A 20,135-nucleotide genomic window follows, 5' to 3' on the forward strand; every position below is an offset into this window, starting at 1 on the left:
AAGCATTCTTCTCTTCATTGGCTTTTTGAATCTCTTTTGCCAGTTGAATTAGCCTATTTTTCAAGGTGTTATTTTCTTCAGGATTTTTTTGGGTCTCCTTTAGTAAGGTATTGACCTGCTTTTCATGATTTTTTTTGCATCTTTCTCATTTCTCTTCCCAGTTTTTCCTCCACCTCTCTTGCTTGATTTTCAAAATCCTTTTTGAGTTCTTCTATGGCCTGAGACCATTGAATATTTATTTTGGATGTCTGGGATACAGAATCCTTGAGGTTTATATCTTTCCCTGATGGTAAGCATTGTTCTTCCTCATCTGAAAGGATGGGAGAACATATCTATTCACCAAGAAAGTAATCTTCTATAGTCTTAGTTTTTTTTTTTTACCTTTTTGGGGCATTTTTCCAACCAGTTACTTGTCTTTTGGGTCCTTTGTCAAGAGTAGGGTATACTCTGGGGATCTCTAAGATCTCAGTTCCTCCAAGGTGGCACAATCAAATGTGTACACTGGTCTGGGAGCAAAAAGAGATTTTGAGGCCCAGAATCTTAGTAGAGTTTCCTCTTCACAACCACCTCGCCTCCAGTTCTGCCAAGCCAGCACGGGGCATGAGATTCAGATAAGCTGCGGGGGCAGGGCCGCCATTCAGTGTGAGATAAAGATCAGCTGCTGCAGGGCCTCTACACAGGGCTGAGATAAGAATCAGCTGCTCAGTGTCCCTAGGGGTTTTAAGATCCCACAATGGTGAGGGCTGCTGTACAGGCTGCTGTGGAAGCTGCTGCCACCTGCCCAATGTCTCCTCTGCTGCCTGAGGCTGGAACTATGGGAAGGCCCTTCTCCCTTCTTAGCCAGCTGAAAAAAACCCTGTCACTGACCTTTGGTGCCTGTGGGTTGAGGGATCTGTGAACCGCTGCTACTCCAACTGGGGATTCTGCCCCTGAGGCCTGCTCGCATCCTCCTCCCAGAGCTGCACAGTGTGGCCAAGGCTGGGCTGGGCTCCGCTCTGCATCCAGCGCAACAGACATTTCCCTTTGGCCTTTCAGGTCACCCAGGGCTGGAAATTTCCTCCACTCTGTTGTTCTCCCCTTCTGCTGCTCTAGAATTTGTTGAAAATCTTTCTTTACAGGTATTTTATGGACTGTGTGAGAAGAGCTAGTACATATACATTTTTCTACTCCACCATCTTGGCTCCACCCTCTATCTCTTTGTTTCTTGATGATGGAGCAGACCTGTATGGAGATGGGCACTCCTCTCAAGCCACCTTGAGAGACATGCTGTGACTCAAACAATAGAAAAAATTTGTTTTATGTGAAAGTCAGGAAACCTACGAGGACAGCCGTTAAAAGCCAGAAATAATTTCAGAGAACTTGTGGAGGAGAACTCATTTTGGTCCAAGGCTATAGAAAAGAGAAGTAGAGAAGGAAGCCAGGCTCAGAACTCAATAAAGCTATCAGAGGGGTCTTTGACTCTTCTCATCAGAAAGGCCAGATAGGTCTCCCTCTGTTAATACCATAGGAAATCTGGGCTCAGAGAAGGGGCTCCATTTGCTTCTAGAGGAGAAGAATGTTTATTATACTTCCATACAAAAGTTCTGAGCTGCAGGTGCCTTTTTAGAGATTCTGAGAAGAGACTAGCTATTTGGAAAGCAGAATACCCCTTCCTATAGGCATAGAAGTGTACCCCAGGAGCTGGCTTAGCTGATGCCCTGCCCTGCTCCAGGTGCCCAGAAAGACTCGGACACTGACTTCCACTGAATCCAGTAGGGACCTGGAGTAATAAATTCTGACGTAAAAAGGGGCTGGAGGAGGTTGATAGAGGGCAGTCTCCCACAGAACTTTGGACAAGAGGCCCAGGGATGAACAGGGCAACAGTGCTACCATAGAGTGGTTACCACTGGGAATACAAAGGGAATTCTGGGTGCCTGGGCTGAAGGTCAAGGGGGGAGTCCTAAGGAGCTCTCTGGTAGAGTCTCCCTGTTACCCCTCTGATTCTTTGTGCAAAGCTGTGTCAAGGCTTTGGAGAGCTATTTCAGGGAAAGCTAGCCCAGGACCGTACGGGTTTAGGGCTTGTACCCCCAGACCAACAGGTCTTACTCTGACCAGCAGTGCCTGTCAGTCTTGGCAGAGCGAACTGTGAGCAATGAATGGAGTGGGAGACGAGATGGTGAATAACTCCGTTTATTCCAGCTAGCTCATGCACTTTTATGGCCTTAATTACATAAGCAGCTCAAGCAAGTTTTAAGCTAGTTTAAGCAAGTTTTTACTCCTACTTTCCAGGAAGTATCTGGTAGTAAACAGGGGCGGAACCCTTCCTCCCAGAGCCATCTTGTCCATGCCTTACCAATCTCCCCTCAGTTTACCTGAGCCATGACTGGTGTACACCGTCCAAGAGGGCTGAGTGTTGGCAATTCCCTTACAAGGATCTACTTTGGATAATATAGCATTCCAGGGATTCAAGCCTTCTGTCCCCTTTTTTCTGTGTCTAAGTGTCTGGGAGACCAGCACCATTTTCTTGGGACTTGTCTTGACTACAGCAGGTTTCTATTACTCTGCTCTTCTGAGGAAAGAAAGTTTCTGCCGTGTGTTTGCCAAGATCCGTTGTGAAAGGGACTCTGCTCTAGAAGCAGCTGTGGCTCTTCAAGTGCCAGAAGATCTCCAGTCTTCTTGGGAGCTGACACACAAGAGAACACCTGGTTGTGGCAGAAGGTCCTATGGGTGGATGATGGCAATCTCCAGGTTTTGTACCCCAGGATGGACACCACAGAGACATAACATATGGGCCTAGGAAGACTGAGGTGAGGAACCAGCAGCTACATGGAGTGCCATGCCTTACACAGGGACACAATCTGGTTTGTATCTAGCCCCGGGGTCGGCACATAAGAGGTACCCTCTACAAGTTTACAAATAGAAGTGGAGAAGTTTGAGAATTATCTGGATGTGACAGACTTGATCAGTTTCTGCCTTCTTGCTCTATTCTCTGCCTCAAACCCAGACCTCCACTTTCTATCATGCAGTGCATCATTCCTTATTATTGAGAATTGTCCATACTTAACTCAGAGACACATCATACTGAAATCATGGTTATATTTATGCTGGCCCCCAAAGTCAACCCACTGCCCCTTATCTTTAGCTCTCACAATGGTAATCAGATTAACATCTTTCCACAGAAGGATAAGCCTATCAAATGACAAATGTCATCAGTCACTGTCTCTGGAACTTTTCAAATCAAAAAGCTCCATTAAGCCTTCACCCTTCCATATCTGTCATCTTCCTTGGGTAAAATGTACTCGTAAGGACAGGGACTATAATATATTGTGTATTACAAACATTTGGCAAGGTGTCTAGCACACAGTATGAACCAAATTTTCATTCATTCATTTATATGTCAAACAGTTTATTCAGACAAAATATCAACAGAATAAAAGAATTCAATTGTTCATAGAGTGTGGAAAAACAAGGGAAAAAATGATAATGAAAATAAGAGCTTGATGGACATTGGATGAAGACCAAGAAAGAAGATAGAGCATAAGTAACAATATTTCAGAAATTAGCAGAGGAAATTAGCAGTTGAAATTCATATGAACTTGAGAAAATGAAGAGTCTGCCCCAACTTCCCAATTAATTATAAAAAACTAACAGATTTTGGTTTGGAGAGGTCTAAGGGGTGTGCGAGTCCCATGATCAAGGCCATAACTGAGTTGAAGCCTGTTCCCATGGGACTTGTGCTTACACAAACCCTAGCAAAAGCTCTCCACGACCTTGGAACCTGATGTTCTTGCAAAAAGTTGCAAGAAGGGCTGGGAAGTCAGGAAGTAGCTTCTGGAACAGGATAAATTTTGTTACTTACTTCAGGTACAAAGACATGGATGAGTCATGGGACAGTGAAGTAATGCCATGAGATAGTGAAGTAATGGGATGAGCTCAGCCTGCAGGTGATTGCAGTTACAGCCATTAAATACACTGACCCTCAGTTGAATAAACGGATTGCTCTCTTGCATTCTCGCCTGCCCAGGTCTTCCACTGCTGGTCGCCCACAGCATTGGTTGAATAAATGAATTAATCCAATGTAAACTTGCAGGGATAATTCCTTGATCACTTTTAAAGAATCGTTGATTCTTTGCATCATCAGATGACAGCATAAGATCCATAAAGAAGAGATCTTGAATTTGAATGAAGAGAGTAAGTCATACCCTATAGAGTGATGGATAAAACAACAAAGTTCCAGTTCAACCATTTAAGTTGTGGTTGAATCCTATGGTGAAGGAACCCTTAATGAGAACTCACACTGCATGTGGGAAATTTCTTCATAACTCCTGCTCTCCCATTTCCCCATTGTCCAAGGGACGACACTGAGAACCTAAACACTCTGAAAATCTGGTGATCTCATATATGACCCAGTATATTGGTAACATCATCCAATAAAATTAGTAGCAACACCTTCAAAACACCACTGTGAAGATCCAACACAAGTATAGGGGTGAAAATTTCCAAAGCAGGCAGAAAGAATGCCACAATATACTAATTAGGGTTAAAATACCACCTAGTCTGACATATAAGACTATACGAAATAAACATGGGTTAATCTTCAGAACTATTACTCCCAGAATTGTGAGGCTATGATCCAGAAAAAAATATTGCCTCTGGAATCCCAATGATTCTTCATTTGTTTCTGAGTATTTTTGTCTGGCTTCCAGAAAATTATGTAACATTTTGGAATAAAATGTAACCCAGCACTGCAGGCCAACATGGAGAAGATCTCCACAATCACCATGGCCTTCCCTTTGGTGGTCTGATAACTGGGGAGGAAAGAGGCCCAGACACTGGAAGACACCAGCATGCTGAATGTGATGAACTTGGCTTCAATGAAGGTATCTGGCAGGTTCTTGGCCAGGAAAGCCACAGTAAAGCTTCCCAGGGCCAGAACATCCATGTAGCCAAGAACACATAAAAATGCAAACGGAGAGCCCTCATTACATCTAAGGATTAAGTGGCCAGATTCAGAGTGTGCATCTGCTTCTGGAAAGCGAGAAGAGGTTTCCAACCAAATGCCACAGAAAACCACTCAAATCCCTAAGCAGATGAGAACAACATAGTTGGACACTCTAGGATGTATGAAAATCTGGATGCTGACCCCTGGCCTTATAAACCTGAAAGCCAGAACCACTATGATGGTTCTGTCTAAAATGGAGGAAACAGCCACTGTGAACCCAACAAACACTGTTTGTTGGAGGAGACACATGGCAGGGGTAGGCTGGCCTATGAAGGGCAAGGAGCAGAGGAAACAGAAGGCAAGGGAGATGAGCAGAGTGTAGCTGAGAGTCTGCTTATTGGCTTTGACTATGAGGGTGTCTTGGAACTTCACAAAGACCCACAGAACCAGAGCTGTCAGTAAAGAGAAGGAAACAGCTACAAAGGCCAAAGTCATTCCCAAAGGATCTTTCACATTCAGGAAGGTCACAAGCTTGGGGAGGCAGCAAGCTCTCTGCTTATTTGGATATTCATCTTCTGGGCACATCATCCACTGATTTGCATCTGCAGGAGACAAACAAGGACTCAAGGTTTGGATTCAAGAATTATTCCCATGACCAGATGTAGAAAAAAGTCATGAGAGCTATAACAAGTCCTTCTGCCTCCATAGGATGCAAAATTCCCTTCCTTCTTTGCTAGATACCACTGGTAGGTAAGGTGGCACCCAAGGGTAGGCTCACTCTCTTTATGTCCATTGTCACTGATTAAGCTTAGATCACATTGATTCTCTGAATTCCCTTTACTTAAGAGATGCTAAATGTTCCTCTTAATCAATTCGCTTAGTACACTAAACTTAGAAACTGGAGTCCTTTAAGAGCAAATGTCAAGATTTTTTCTGCTTCTGCTGGGTTATGCAACAACCACTTTAGATATGGATTGCCTGTATTCATCTTTCCTCATTCTTCCCAGCTCCCAGTTTGCCCCATTTCACAACTATGTATTTGACACATTTTGTGGATACATAGGGTTTGTACATTCATGTTGTCTCCTCTATTTAAATGGAAGCTCCCTGAATGGAGGAATCACTGCCTTTTTATCCTTTTGTCCCCATTACTTATCACCAAAACTGTCACCTACTAAAAGGTTATTGATTGACTGAGTGATAGATAATTTATTAAATATCTGGCAGGTTTCTCAAACAAAAATGCTTTTTAAAAATTTTGTGTGTTTCCTGTTAATCCAAAAGGAATCAATGTCATTCCATGATATATTCAACTGTGAATTCCATAACCCTTTAATACCTAGGATTAATCAGATTGCTTAAAGAGAAATTCCTATTGTGTCATAGATTGAATTTTCCTCTTGTTTTTGGAATCATGAATTGACTATATTCTAACCATCTCCTTCAGATCCTCGAGATCTTCTTGAACTTAACCCTGGAAATCCCCTTCCATTACCCCCTCCCTGTGGCCTTTCAGACCATCCTTGCTATCAGTAGTCCATCTCTTTCCTAGAAATTCCCTTTCTCCTCTTTGCTTCTGCCTCTTTTTTTCTGAGATCTTCTATAACTTTTGTCTCTCAGGTACTAAACAAAACCTTGACTTGCTTCTGTGACATCAGAGGTGAAAATTCAAGCAGACACGCACTGGGGATGACACAAAGTTCTAGAAAGACTTTTAATTTTACTATATATACTGAGTAAGTAAATGACAACTTGAGTAGGGAAGAAAACTGGAAACTAAGAAGGCAAGAATTTAGATTGTGCCTCAGATGCCTACTTGCCATGTGACCCTGGGCAAATCACCTCACTTCGGTCTGTCTTGGTTTTCCTATCAGTGAAGTGAAGATAGTAATCTCACCTACTTCACAGGATTATTGTGAGTTTCAAGGGATATAGCACATATAAAGCACAAAACTGAATCTCTGCATAATTGATAGACTTCATTATTCCTTTTAATACCATCTTCTTCATCACTGAAATATGAAACTTTCCTCATTACATAGGGGAGACCCATGTCTTCCCACATCACGGCAGTAGAAAAGATGAGAGGGTAGTGGAAACTTTGTATACATCCTAGGATATTCTCAGAGAATCAGTCTTTTCTCTATGTTCTTTTCTCTAACGTCTTGTCTTGAATGGCCAAAGTCAAATGTCATGCCACTGAATGAGTCCTGGCAACATCCAGTCCTCTCCTAAGATGTGATGCTATATTGACTCCACTAGTGCTGCGGTCCAGGTGTATATTTACTCATCCTAAGTATGCCCCACTACTTAATCTGCTGAGTCCATTCGTTTTCTGAAGTCACTACATGTGAGGTGTGGTGGAGGTGATAATTAGCTGATCATCAAGTAAAGAATCCTGGGTTCAAGTTCTGCTTCTGATGCATATGCTCTTGTCATACTCTGGAAGTCACTCAACTCTTCAATGGTCCAGGATACCTGAAAACAAGAAAGCTCAGATAAACTGCGGAACTTCATTGGTAGAGGCAGTTCCTAATCTAAGAGTTCCCTTCAGCAATGAAGTCACAAGTACATTCCCAGCCCTATCACTATCTCCTACGATGCTAATAAATAATAAGTTATTAATTTGTATTAATAAATAAATTAATATGTATTATGAAATAATAAATATAAAAAAATTAATAAGTAAATTCAAAAATAAAAGTTCTGTGGCTTTTAGTGTTCTCTAGCAAGTCTGACTCTTGTGTTATTCTATGGGTTCAAGCATCATATAGAAGTTGAACAATGAGGCAGAGAGAGAGGATGCTGGATCATTGGTCAGTAGATATATGTATCTGTTATCAAATGGCCCATATCGACCTTGTAGAGTCACATCATTATTCTTAGGTTCCAAAGTGAAATAAAGCATATTGGAAAGATGATCTTTGAAGACCCTACCAGGTATTGACACTGGTGTTGATATAAGCAGATTTTATTCTGAAACCAGATGCATAAGTTTAAAAAAGATTAAAAGGTATGATTCAATTAACATGACACTCAAAAGAAGAAAACTGCCCTTCTCCCACCTACATCCTAAACAAAAATTATATATTACATTTCAAGTTAGCATTTGGAATATACATCTTCTTAACTCATTCTCCTTGTTGACCATCAATCTTCCTGACTTGATTGCTTTCAAAGTTCCATCCTCCTGGTCAATTTCACTTCCTGCAATGATTCAATATTCAGAGGCATCAGTGGGTCCATTGATTTGTTTGCCTTCCTTTGCTCAACATCATGGCCATCTCTGAGACTCTTGTTCTTGTCCTCCTGCAATTTTAGGAAACCACAGGATGTCTTTCCATTGTACTGAAAGCCTTTGTCACTAACTCCTGCCATGAGCATACAAAGGGGGCACTCTAACTGACCCCTTCTCATCCTCTATTCTCCTCTTAAGATCATCTCATCTTTTCTTACCGTTTATTGTTTACTCTCATTGGTTACATGGCAAAAATCTGTTCAAACCCCCATGTACATTGCAATTGTTTTGGAAGTACTTAAAATTTTAATTCTTTGGAGACTGTTGTACTCCATATCTCTCTACCAGAATATAGCATTGTTTTAGGTATGGCTTTTAAAGAATCTGCCTGCTTTTCTGCTTTGGCAGTCTGTTAACAATCAGTAAAGTGGAATTTTGATTCATATTTCATTGTTAAGTCAATTGCAAAGCAGGACCATTGTCTTGCTGTTGAGTACCCTTAACCATAGCTTCCTTCCCAGATATAGCTATGTAGTCAGACTGATTTTTCTGTGGGCAAAAGTTCACAAGTTGTGAAATCTCATTATGCTTATTCTTGGAATTGTAGACCTGGAGAGACCATGTTGTTTTCTCCTTGACCTGATGTAGAGATTTGCTTATTTGTTAATGGAGAAACTCAATGGGAAAGAAGCACAGTTGAAGCAACGTACAGTGTCCTATCAGAGATCATTTGTGGAATGGATCATGCAAGGCAATAGCTAAGGTAGAGAGTGGGAGAGAAGGAGCGAGACAAAGAAATGGGGAAAGAGAGAAAGAATGAAAGAGAGGGATAGGGGAAGGAGAGGAGAGAGACAGAGAGACACAGAAAGAGAGACAGAGAGACAGAGAGAGAGATCAATGGGCAAAAGGTATAATGAGGACAGACGGATAGTGGCAGAGAGTTAGACAAGAGAGAGGGAGAATGCAAAAGAAAGAGAAACCTGTTGAAAGTAGCCCTAATCCACAAAGACTGACACATTATTTCCCTTATATTACATCAGAAAGACCCCAGGGAAGATTTAGCTGATCCCCTCCCATTTTATTTCTGTAGCTCATGGCATCTTGTGACTGATTTTACCTTGTTTAAGCTAACCCTCAAAGCCCACAAAACTTGGTCTACTCCAGCACAAGTCAAATTTTCTAGGTGTTCTTGGACTCTCATATCACTGTCCCAGGTGTTGTTATGATGGAGGGAGGAATAACACTAAGAAAACATAAGAATCCAGTTGGAGGAAGGGGGGTCAGCCTGGTTCCTATGTATTTGAACATGAAAGCAATTTGTTCTAATGGCCTTTGCAGATTGATCCCAGACCAAAAATTCTTACCTTAAATCATTGAATCCTGACATTTCTCTACCCTCTCAGACATCCATATGGTTTCATTTCTATATACGCGCACACACATACACATGCATACATTTATATTCATATACATGTGGGAAACAAAAGATGGAATTCTGTTTTCACAAGATTAACCCTACCCCCAGCTTTGTAGAATGATAACAGGATGTAAGTCAGAGGTGATTGGTTCTAATCTGAGCAGTGTCCTGGCAGAACCAGGTTTCTGGTCAAGTAAAGGGTCAGAAGCTTGTAATCATGCTTAACAAGCTGTTTAATATTAGTTGACACCCCCCTCAAGGTGGAGCAAGTTAATTTAAATGCACATGCTATGCATGACAAGGTAGGTGGAACATATTAAGGAGAAAAAACATAGAAGAGGTGGTTCAGGAAGTTTTATCTAGTCAGTGGGGTACAACGGGGCAAATTTAAATCAATAACAGGAAATAAATAGCCTTGCATTTGCCTGAGCAAGTGTGCTCTTTTAGGCATATATTCATTCACAAGAAATGTAAAGTAAATGTGAAATAAAATGAGAGCTTTCCTGGCTTCAACAATGAGTATTGTCCTTTCTAGAGAATGTGTACTTCTCGCAACTTGGAAGCTCATTGTGGGATCTAAGTATAGAAAAGGGGAATGGCCACTATGGAGAACAGGAGGTGCCTCATTGATTTTCAACAGTCTGAACACCCACAGGCAAGCATTTCCCTTCTTCAAACTCCTGACTTCCTGAGACCATTTTTGGAGTCACTGTGAACAAGAAACACAGGTAATGTAATTATGTGTGTGTGTGTGTGTGTGTGTGTGTGTGTGTGTGTGTGTGTTCATAGTAACCAGGATACCCTGTGCACAGGTAAAGGTGAGAAAATAGGCTATTGAGTATCACCTTGATGGTTGGATCATCCTACACATCTTCAAGGGGTTCTGGCAAAAGTTAGCAAATTGAAGGTGGGTGGCTAATCTGGGGTCCCATGAAGAAAACAGAAGGGAGAAGTCACCAAGAAGTTGTGAAATAAAAGTTCTCAGGCCAGGAAGGTAGGATGGGTAGCAAGGAGAGAAAGGTACCAACAAGGGAATTAAAAGCAAGCCCTGTTAGCACTCCTTCAAAAGAGTTCCTTAGCTGAGGGTGTGGAAATATCCCAGCATTTCCATGGAGCTGAGGGAGGCAGAGATTTCTCAGGAAGAATATCCTTTTGAAATTGGCCAGAAATCACTCAGAGTAAATTACAACTCTGAGTTTTTTTCTTACCCATTTTAATTCTAATTCTAATTTGGTTTATTTCTTAAAAAAAAAAAAAAGCCAATGAGGGAAACAGAGCCAAGATGTCAGAGTAAAAATAGGGACTTTCTTGAAATCTCCTCCTAAATCTCCTAAATATCTTCAAAAAATGGTTTTAAACAAATTATGGAGCTGCAGAACTGATGGAATGACAGTGTGAAGTAATCTCCAGCCTAAGACATCCTGGAAGGTCAACAAGAAGCATCTATTGCGCTGGGTTAGGAGAAAAGCACATTCCAGTATAAGCCATGCTGGAGTAGATGGGGCCTAAGCAAGCCTGGGGTGGGGGGAGTACTAAATCACTGGCAGCTATGGTTGTTTCCATACTTCTCAAGCAATGTCAAGGACAACAAGGTCAGTGGAAAAAACCTGTAGGATCTATGTGAGAGAGTATCTTGGTTCCAGCCCAAGCCCCAGGGCAGCAGAGGGGGTGGAGAAACTGGCAACAGCTGTAGCAGCAGCAGCTGCTTTTTCTGGAGGTCTAGGCCCACAGATTGGGGGGGGGGAGCAACTGACAGTACACCCCCTACTCCAACTGGAAGCAGAGAATTACCTTCACAAACAGTTCAATAGTCAAGTAACTGGCAGGTGAAGTGAGCAAAAACTAGAAAAAAAAACTCAGACTATAGAATCTTACTTTGGTCACAAAGAAGATCAAGACAAGAAGAAGACAACAAAGTCAATGCTCCTACATCCAAAGCCTCCAAGAAAAATGTGAATAGGACAGAGGCCATGAAAGAACTCAAAAAGAATTTTGAAAATCAAATACAAGAAGGAGAGTAAAAATTGGGAAGAGAAATGAGAGTGATGTAAGAAAATCATGAAAAATGAGTCAACTGTTTCTAAAGGAGACCCCCAAAATGCAGAAGAAAACAATACTTTAAAAAACACAGTTACCCAAATGGCAAAAGAGTTCCAAAACCCAATGAGAAGAAGAATGCCTGAAAAAGCAGAACTGGCCAGATGGAAAAAGAGGGCCAAAATCTCATTGAAGAAAATAATTCTTTAAAAATTAGAATGAAGCAGATCTAAGCTAATGACTTTATAAGAAATCACGATATTATGAAACAAAACCAAAAGAATGAAAAAAATAGAAGACAATGTGAAGTATCTCACTGGAAAAACAACTGACCTGGAAAATAGATCCAGGAGAGACAATTTAAAAATTGTTGGTATACCTGAAAGCTATGTTCAAAAAAAGAGCCTAGACCTCATCTTCAAAGGAATTATCAAGGAAAGCTGCACTGATATTAAAGAACCAGAGGGTAAAATAGATATCAAAAGTATCCACTGACTGCCTCCTGAAAGAGATCCCAAAAGGATAGAAATATTGTAGCGAAATTCCAGAGTTCCCAGGTCAAGGAGAAAATATTGCAAGCAGCCAGAAAGAAACAATTTAAGTATGGTAGAAATATGATCAGAATAACACAAGATCTAGCAGCTTCTATATTAAGGGATCAGAGAGCTTGAAATATGATATTCCAGAGGTCAAAGGAACTAGGATTAAAACCAAGAATCAACTACCCAGCAAAACTGAGTATAATACTTCCAGGGGGAAAGTGCTCATCTAATCAAATAGAGAACTTTCGAGAATTTTTGATGAAAAGACCAGAGCTGTATAGAAAATTTGACTTTCAAATAGAAGAATGAAGAGAAGCATGAAAAGCTAAAGAGAGAGGAAAAATCATAAAAGACTTACTAAAGTTAAACTGTTTACATTCCTACATGGAAAAATATTTGTAACCTTTAAGGGTTTCTCAGTATTAGCGTAGTTAGAGACCTTGAGGTACTAGGTGGCGGAGGTGATTCAGATGTGAAAGAATTCACTTAGCCCTTCTCTTTAGCCAATGGGGAGCTTTATTGATGCAAAAGCATATGGACCTGAGATTTAGCAAGAAGCTAAACAAAGGCACTGATATAGGAAAAAAGCCAGACTTATATAGACAGAAAGCTTTGCAGCCTATAAGAGGAAGATGTAATTTTTAGAGTTTCTAATGGTGGTTGGATATTTTAGAGATAGGATAAGTATAAAGAAGGTGAGGAAGGTAGTTGCTTGCAAATTATAACACAAGATGAGGAAGATGAATGACAGGATAGGGAACACAGAATAAGGGGGACAAAAGCAATTCTTTTGTACAAGTTGCATGGCATTTCAAGATAAGTGGGAAAAGGCATTAGAATCTCCCCCAAGTTACAGGATGGGCTATAGAATGAACCTCAACCTTGCTCAAAGAGCCTGAGAAAGTGATCCTTTCTGACCTTTAGAGGGCACTGTTTGAATCCACATCATACAGATGTATTACCTATGTTGAATTGCTTGCCTTCTCAAAGGGAGTGAGTGGAGAGGGAGGAAGGGAGAGAAGTTGGAACTCAAAATTTTAAAAATGAATGCAAAAAATTGTTTTTACATGCAACTGGGAATAAGACATAGAGACAATGAGGTATGGAAATCTGTCTTGCCCTAAAAGAAAATGGAGGGGAAAGGGATAAGAGAAGTCAGGGAGCAGGGGGTGATAGAAGAGAGGGCAGATTTGGGAAAAGAGAAATCAGAATGCTTGCTGAAATGGGGTGGGGGAGGGGAGGGATGGGGAGAAAATTTGGAAATCAACATCTTCTGGAAGTGAATGTTGAAAACTAAAAAATTAATTAGGAAGAAAAAGTCAGCAAAAAATTAGATCCACGTTCACTTTGTCTTATCAAATGTCATCTGTGTATTTATGAAATGTTTTATGCTTTGTGGTGAGAGATTTAAAAATGCAGCCAGAAAAACACTTTAAGGAATTTTCAAAGTCTGGAAAAAGCAAGAAGAGATTCTTCAGAAGCTGGAAAGTGGAGCTAAATAACAAATAAAAGACCTCCAGCAGTCAGCCTAGAGTGAAAGGCTGGGAGTTTTGAACTTAGGTTTAAGTAGCTCTCAAAGTCCCTCATAAGGTTTGTACTTTATGTTTAAATTAATTCAATGTATCTGATATCATGTAATGTTCGTGAAACTGAAAAAATAAGGGCTTTTCTAAATTTACAAAAAGGCGTGATTACTTTAGGATTTCAGTGGTCTATTTAAAATTCATTGCAGAAAAGCAGGCCAAAATTGGGATGAGGATGATTTTTTTTTATTTATTGCAAATGTAAAGGAAAGTAGAATTAGTCTTGAGTAAAGATTGGGAAACAGAGATAAAAGCTTGAGCAAAAATATGGAAGGAAGAAAAGAAAAAGAAATGATTTGGAGAAAGAGGGGGTGTGGTAGTGGCAAGCCCATGTGCTCTTGTGTTAAATTGATTATGAGGCCTTGGGGGTTTGGGCCTGGACTGACCACAGGAATTCCTTAGGTCTTTTTACCTGGACTAAACCCTTTGACTAATCTAACTCAAATTGTTTGTAATACTTTCCCAGAAGAATGGGAGTAGGGAGTTGGAAGGAAGAAAGCAGCTCTTTATCTGAAGTCTCCAAAGGGGATCAGATTTCAGTTTTCTACAGAAGTAGCAAAAAGGTTATCCAGAGTCAGGGAATATGCAGTCTTTTAAGGAAATATATGAATTTGTGGGTAGTATTTCCTTTTAAAAGGCCAGGAGTATTAGACTTAAATGTATGCATATGTATATATATATGTATATATATATATATAAAATTAAAATGTTTATGTATTGTTATTTGACATGATTATAAAGTGCTTGGCATAGAACAAATGCTATCTAAATGTTAACTGTTTAAGTTAAATATAATTGCTTCATAATTGATAACTTCATGTGAGTTTTCTTAGACATGAAGCTTATGTCAGCGGTGATGAAATGAAAGATTTTCTGTGTAAAGCAATATTGAAACATATACTAAAAATTAAGATCACCAGATTGATAATTAATTGGGTTTGGTTTTGAATTTAAATACTCAGTAAATATTTATAGCATTGTATTTCAAAAATTTCTTTTATTGTATAATTGGGTAAACAATGGTATCACCTGTACTGTAAAAAAAAAGCAATTTCTCTTCTGCTCTATGTGGTTAGATTAAGAATTTTACTGTCAGAGAAAAATGATGATGAATGGGTTGAGAAGCTATTAAATCATTCTATTTGACCATGTGCTATAATTTAAGAAATCATAAACTTCCAAGTTTTGTTTTTATCTAACAGGAAGTTTCAGTTCAAATTGTTTTGCCATCATTTATGAAATTTGTGAGAGTAAGTTATTATGTTAGCTAAGCTATTTGGAGTTATTGTTTAAATTGGTTCTTTACAAAAGTATGTTTGTGAAAGGAAACTTGGTAATTATGACCAGAGAATTTAGGGATTTTGTAGTATTTAGGAATTAGTAATATCAGGATAAACTGTAAGCTGTTTTTAAGAGAGGGAAATAATTTTTATGAAGAAAATATTTTGTATTATTTTTATAAGGCCTACTAAATTTCTATTCATAAGCTAATTTGTTATGGTAATTTCTTAGTATCTGGGTGAGACCCCAATATTTTCTTATGCAGAGATTTCAGAATGGTGAGGTGATTTTAGGGGAGACAAGGAATTTTGTGGGCCAGAATGGGGGGAGCAGTTCTGTGGTATGTGAAAATACAGGAGAGGAGACTTTAACCCTTCCCCCACTCCCTCTACCTTACTCAAGAGGATTGCAAACAGTTCCAGGTCTATTAACCCCTCTCATCCCAGATCAGATTAAGAAGAGAGAGCTTTACCTTCCCCATCTATCTAAAGGAAGGGGGAGGGGCAGCTCGGTGGTGCAGTGGATAGAGCACCAGTGCAGGAGTCAGGAGGACCTGAGTTCAAATTTCACCTCAGACAATTGACAATCACTATCTCTGTGACCTTGGGCAAGTCACTTAACCCTGCCTCATCCTGGGTCATCTCCAGTCATCCTGATGAATTTCTGGTCACTGGGTTCAGATGGCCCTGGAGGAGAAGTGAGGCTGGTGACCTGCACAGCCCTCCCTCACTCAAAACAAAGTCAAGTGCAAGTCATGTCATCATTTCTCTGATGGCATGCTCTTCTTCAGCAACGAAGGGCAAACACACCAAAGGAAGGGGGAGGGGCAGCTGCTACAGTGAGGGCCCCACAGGTAATAATCCTGGGAAAGTCTGGAAGTATTACCCAAGTGTACAAGGTTAGAAAGCAGCCTGCCTCAAAACTTGGGTAAGTCTTCTCTCTTAAAGTTGTAGTCTTAACATGTTATTCTTGAGATGCTGATTCTCTATGTAAAGTATATTCAATAAAATTGAAGTCACCTGATTGGTAATAGGTTTGTTTCAAGTATCAAATTTGTAGTATTTCGTACATGGAGTTCCTAAACAAGAAACTTGGTTGGCTGAGAATTTGCAAGTATATAGAAAAAATCCCCAGTGACTGGCTTTTAGGACAAATTTAAAATTTAAGATGCAAGTCTGGTAAAGTTTTCATTAGTGCATGGGACTGTTAGGAATTGTGTTCTGAGCTCAATAACCCACCATCTGAAGGAGATGCCATTAGCTACTCAGAGAGAATGTGACTGTTGCAGCTGGAGTTTTGTATCTGGGGAAAACATGAAAGGACAATCCTAACTGAGGCCTAGGATGGGATCCTTCTGGCTCAGTTTCCCCACTGTTTTCCTTTAAAAAGGAATATTTCTCACCTGACTTTCCCTAAGTCTAGCTATGAGGTGGTGTGATAGTGCATGTGGAAGACTGTGATGCTTTATTTAGCCAGCTCCTTGCTTTTCTTTTTTATGGTAGGTTTCTGTAATTATGGTAGGTTTCTGTAATCAAAGTGAGTAGTCAGTGAAAAAATATAATATAATGCAAGGATATATATGCAAATATAACATAATGCAAGTATGTGAAATCTTGCTGTTTTCAATCTGAATGGGCAGTCATCCCATATATTAAAGAATAAAACCCCTGGAATAGAACATTTCTTTCCTCAGTGGTATGGGAATAATTAGATAAAGGGAAAAGACATTTGTGAAATAAAGGTACAAGGACAATGTTGAATCATTATCCCATAGACTAAGGCTGGGATACATTTAAGTTGCTGCAATACGATATGTATATCTGTATGGAATAAGGTCCTCAAATGTTGAAAAATGATGTAAGACTAATTGAGTATTGATACAAATGACTGAAGGACCTAGCTATTATTGTATTAGTTACTGAAACTACATCAGAGACATCTTCAGTTTGGGGAAAGAAATTGAAATTCAGTTTTCTTAGAAAGAAGTAACTTGTGGAATACTTTTGGACTGATGGAAAAGTTAACTTTGTTACTATTGTGAAACTGTGGTACTCAAGACCTGGAATGTTTTATGGGAAGAAATGGGAAATTTTATTTTGTGTTTTTATTTAATCAAGAACTCGACCAAGCATAGAAATACATGCAAGCTACTTAAGCCTTCCTTTAAACATGTTCCCGAACCACAGGAGAGCCATATCTGAAATTGTTTATTGGTACTTGCTATTCAGGGCTTTATGGGACTATTCACTTATTCTGGGTTTGACTCCAAGTATAATTATCAAGAAATGCTGTTGACTCACTGATCAATGATACCAGAAACCCGAGGGGTATGAACTGCAGAAAGTGATCTCATGAGGCAATTGAGAGAGCAACTACTTCACATGAGCTGAGGTAGAATTCTGACTCAATTTACCCACTATGACTCCTGGCAGATTTTAAGCCTGGCTCAATACAGTTGGCACTCTATCCAGCTTTCAGACTGGAATTGACATGAAATTTAGGGAAAAGATGTTACTTTACTTTAATTATGTCCTTACTCTTTTATGGCAAATTTCTATAATCAAAAGTTTTGTAAGCACAATAACAAATCTATAAAATAGTAGATTGGTACTGGAACATCTGAAGTTACTATAATATCGAGCGTTTTTGGCCTAGAATTTTAGCCCAAATAAATACTATATATGTGTGTGTGTGTGTGTGTGTGTGTGTGTGTGAGTGTATACATATATACACATATATATATACATATAATCACTTGCGGTTTATTTGGTAAATGCCTCAAAAGAAGCATAACATGACCAGAAGTTAGAATTATTCTATGACTTGATATGTACTGTATTATAATTGAGTACTGAATGTATTCATGTATGCATTGGAGCCTATTATTAATTCCTTAGTGGAATCTCATCTTCTTTTTTGGGAAATGAATAATGGGTTAATATAAAGTATTAAAAAACTGCATTCTAATTTCTTAAACATGACAATTGACCAAGATTCCAAATTTGATTTTATAAAAATAGAGACATAAGGGTTGAATGGTAATTTAAAATTGTGTAAAGATCAGTTTTGTAGAATGGACACAAGAAAGCAGGTGTTACAAGATGACAAGAAGATGCTGAGATGCTGTACTTGAGACAGTTGGAACAGTATCTAGACCAGAAAACTTCATCAGATGATGACACTCCCCCCCTCCACTGCTATATGAGATGAGACTTCTAAATGAACAGTTCATTGATTTACCTTTTCCCTTGGGTCTCTATTTTTGTACTTACAAAGAGGACTGCCCTCTGATTTGTTAATGCTTCAGATGAACCTCTCCCCTTTCCCCTTCCCATATTTACTATGCCTACTTGAAGGGGAAGTGGAAGAGGGGCAAAATTCACATGAGAAAGAGTGTGAGGAAGCATAACCTAGATATAAGAAAAACGTGGAAACAAAATTTGCATAAAAGAAAAGAGGAGGGATTGGGGGAAGCAAAAGAAGGAATTCTGTTTCCAGAGGATTAACACTATCCCCAGCTTTACAAGAGTGATAACAGGATATAAGTCAGAGATGATTGGTTCTAATTAGAGCTGTGACCTAGAAGAGCCAGACTTCTGATCAAGTAAAAGGTCAGAAGCTTATAGTCCTGCTTAACAAACTGTTCAATATCAGCCAGCACACCCCAGAGTGGAGCAACCTAATTTAAATGCACATGCTATGCATGACAAGGGAGGAGGAAATATATCAAGGAGAAGAACATGGAAGAGATGGTTCAGGAAGTTTTATTTAGCCAAGAGGGAACAAGGAAGAAATTTAAATTAGCAACAGGAAATATATAGCCTTGCATTTATCTGAGCAAGTGTGTTCCTTTATGGAGTTACCCATTCACAAGGAATGTAAAATAAATTAAAATAAAATGAAAGCTTTCCTGGCTTCAATAGTGAGTATTGTTCTTTCTAGAGGGAAAATTATTCTCACAACATATACATGTATGTCTTTACATATATATATATACATATATATATGTATATATATCCAATACCTATATCTATATACACATGCTTTAGACAACAATCATTTTATCCAGGAAACGTCTAAATGATTTCACTTAATCCAAGAAATGAGCGAATTTTTTTTCTTTAGATTACATTTTTCATTGAGTATTGAGATCAAAGGCATCATGTTCTGCATAATTTTTTTCAGAATACCCCTCTGGTCTTCCTTGTCTACATATAAACTCTTACTCAGACCATGATGTTCCTCTTAGTTATTTTCTATATCAAGGGCCATGAGAAGTATGGTCCTTACAGAAACTCACCCATCTGAGTGGAGATCTCCCCTTCTGGACACTGGGATCAGTCAAAGTAGCAGGCAGCCTTCCCCTTTAAAGGGGTCTTCCTGAATCCAGAATGACAGCTATCACTACATACTCCAGAGGGAACCTAAGATAGTGACAAGATAGTGGAATACGTATCTTTAATACAGAGCTACTGACATTTGGGGCAGAAAAAGAAGCTTACTTTTTATGTAACCCCTACTTCTATAGTCACTCTCTCAAAGAAGTGGGAGCATAGATAGAAGACTGAGCTTAGACTCAAGATGAACTGAATTAAAATTCATCATCTCATACTAACTGTGTGGTTTTGGGTGAGTCACTTTACCTCTCTCTCAGTTTGCTTAACTTAAAATGAAAATAATAGAAGGACTTGACTTTAAATAAGTATTTACCAGTTAGGAGGATAAAATGATATATTTATAAACCCCATGAGTTGCTTAATCAGGGCCTCTGCTCTTGCCCTCCCTTTTAAGTATCTTTAAGAAGAATAAGGCTCCTGTGGAGAGTGGCAGTTTACTAACATTTTGGAGAAGCTACCAATTGTCATGCCTGGGGAGAGACCAAGTATCTAGAGAAAAGACCGACAGGACCTTTCTTGCAAAATTGCTTAAGGAAGATCTTTTCTTGACAAGGAACATCTTAAGAATGGACTTTAACATCATAAGAGAGATGAATGGTGGGAAAGTTATTCCAGAGTTGAGAAGTCAGCAGTTATACTTTGCTTTTGTCAGTGACAGTTTATGAGCTTTCAACATTGTGCAAGTATTTACGTGTGTATTAATGTTGTTTATTTTCACG

General features: G+C 39.3%; 1 long non-coding RNA gene across 3 annotated transcripts in view; it reads right to left on the reverse strand.

Moving 5' to 3' along the window:
* Window positions 1–3,368: 3,368 nt before the first annotated feature.
* LOC140502834 (uncharacterized) overlaps window positions 3,369–20,135 on the reverse strand; it is a 37,507-nt gene continuing 20,740 nt past the window's right edge. Inside the window, exons 5-7 of one of the 3 annotated variants that reach the window (XR_011966583.1) lie at window positions 19,320–19,443; window positions 8,053–8,230; window positions 3,369–7,399 (exon numbers count right to left, since the gene is read on the reverse strand). This is a non-coding gene — a long non-coding RNA (uncharacterized lncRNA). Of the gene's footprint in view, window positions 7,400–7,874; window positions 8,231–19,319; window positions 19,444–20,135 lie in introns of those variants that run through there. The other 2 variants (XR_011966582.1, XR_011966581.1) reach the window with 2 other exon arrangements.

The sequence above is a fragment of the Notamacropus eugenii genome, chromosome 4 (genome assembly GCF_028372415.1).
Source record: "Notamacropus eugenii isolate mMacEug1 chromosome 4, mMacEug1.pri_v2, whole genome shotgun sequence".
Lineage (NCBI taxonomy): Eukaryota > Metazoa > Chordata > Mammalia > Diprotodontia > Macropodidae > Notamacropus > Notamacropus eugenii.